The sequence below is a fragment of the Dipodomys merriami genome, unplaced genomic scaffold (genome assembly GCF_024711535.1).
Source record: "Dipodomys merriami isolate MVZ:Mamm:240054 unplaced genomic scaffold, mDipMer1.0.p SCAF_426, whole genome shotgun sequence".
NCBI lineage: Eukaryota > Metazoa > Chordata > Mammalia > Rodentia > Heteromyidae > Dipodomys > Dipodomys merriami.
In genome coordinates this window covers 577,336-579,808 of record NW_027205893.1, presented here as the reverse complement: position 1 = coordinate 579,808, position 2,473 = coordinate 577,336, and positions in this window count along the sequence as shown.

Sequence of the window (2,473 nt, the reverse complement as noted above, 5' to 3'; positions counted from 1 at the left end):
TACCCCAGCATAGGGTGATCCAATTTGAGGCAGAGTTGCCACAATTTGACTTCAAGCCCATACTGAGAAAAGTAAAATAAAAAATTTAGCTCCCTGGCTTGCAATTCGTGATGTTTAATCTTCCAGGCTTTAAATTTGAACTCAGGATCTGGGTAAATCTGCAGCAATGTGGATGAAGGAGAAGATCACTGTACTTGAAGATAAGAAAGTCAGACCTGGGAAGATGGTGGAGAAGCTGGAGTCTAAACAAGCTCTCCCATAGAAAGAAGTTTTAGAGTTCCAGTGAACAGTCCTAAGCCAGAGAATCACACCAAGTGTGCCATCACAGAACAGAGAGTCAGGCCAGAGAGGGAAAATCCAGGCAAGGAGACAGATCTGAGCTCTTGCAAGCAGCGGCCGCAGCAGCAGCAGCGGTGGCAGCTGCAACCACAGGCGCCATACCCGAGAAACAGAGAGTCCAGGACGAAGGAGCCAGACGCAGCGGGTGAGCGGATTCTACTCAAAACCAGCAAGAACCAACAAGGAGCAGACATATTCATCCTGCAGTTCACAGACCAGAGATGACCCAGGAACCAAGACTCGGCATGAGTAGAAGCCTGATGTCCTCACTCCTTCTCAGGGAGCAGAGGAAGGAATGCCACCCCCCCCCCCCCCCCGTACTGGAGATCTCCATCTTGGATACTGACAAAGAGCTCCAACTCAAGCCTTGAAATAAAATGAATCATTTAGCAGGTCACAAGAACTTAACGGCGGCGTGACCTGCCAGACTCAGCTCCACCCAGGGAAAAGTCACCCAGCTTAGGCGCCAGCCCTAGTAATGGCATTCTTCACTGGGTAATCAGAGCCAGAGGCTGCCCCTCCCTTTAGCAGCCTCGACAATCAATTGAAATCCAGTAAACAGAAACCCTGAGAATGGCTCCAGGCTGGGCTCTGTGAATCTTTCACAAACTAGCCACCAGGAAAAGCTACTGTTTGTTGAAAGGCTTCAACTCTACCCAGAACCTAGCCTCATCATTGATTCTCCCTCTTTTGTGATACTCAAAGCAGATCTGACTCCCATTGAACTAGCCTAGGAGGAGGATCACAAAATCCTGGGTAAAGCAGAGCATTTTTCTGCCTGTTCGAATAAACTGACTTAAGTAACCAAACAAGCCAAAGAACCAAAAGCAGACAAAAGACTCCAACAAAAAGCTGGTTACAGACACAAGGGAGATACAGAATTTTTCCCACTCCTCCCCCAAAAATCAAAGAACTTTTTTTTTTCTTCTTCTTTCTTTTTTTTTTTTTTTTTTTGGTACCTTATATTAAAAAAATTTCATTTCTAAAAATTTTTAATCATTAATTTTTGCCTTGATTGAAAAAAAAATGTTTTCCAGTATATTTTTTTCCCTCTTACAATTTTTATTTTAGGGATACGTGTGTGCATTTTTTCTTCTTTTTTGATTTCTTTTTCTTTTTTTTTCTTTTTTAATTATCTTTTTGTTTTTTGTTTAGCTCTACTGAACTTCTGATCTTTTTTTCTTCATTTCTTATCATTTTCACCTTTTCCTCTCTTTCGTTCTTCTTTATATGACTTAATTCTTGTCCTGCACATCCTCAGATAAACCTGTAGTTGACTATTAGACCCTATCCTCCACTGTGTACACACTTAATCCACAAATTTATTACTCAATTCAATACCGCTGAGACTTAAATTCCTTAAGAGCAGTAACACTTCTTTATACCTACATAATATTTTAAGCATTTTATTTTTAAGTTTTCACATCTCCTTTATATCGCTCCCCTTCTCTCATTATATTCACATTCTTCTCTAAATAGATTCTTGTCGAATTCTGGCATAATATTATTAATTTTTATTTTTCTATTTTTTCTGGTCTCTTTTCTTTTCCATTTCCCTTTCTTCATTTTTTCTCTCTCTTTCTACTTTCTCCTACCCAACCTATTTCCTGCTTTGAGATTAGGACTTAGTTAACACTCCCTGTGATTTCCCACATCAATCTATTCCTATTTTTTACCCACATTGCTCCCTAACCCTAATAATTTCTGGTTTTCCAAATTCTTCTTTGCGGTTCGTAGCCCATTAACATATAGTTGTTTGATATTGAATAGATGTATCTATTGAACTAGATTGTATCTGTAGACTATTGACTGTGCAAATTCAGACTTTGGTGGATGCTTGCCTTAAGATATTGTTCTAGCACAAAACTGGTGCTATTTATATCTCAAATGGGCAGAGTAAGCCGGAAAAACACAAGAAAAATGGCAAGTCCGGGTATCTCAATTCTCAATCTTGATAATCATGGGACAGAACAGATAATGAATAATCCAGAGGAGAGTTCCCCAATAGCTCTACAAACACTGTTGGCTAACATGATAAATGAAAAGATTGAAAACTTACAAAGGATTCTGTATGAGCATGATAAGGAGAGAGAGGAGGCAATCGAAAAGTTTATACAGGAATATCATAAGTGTG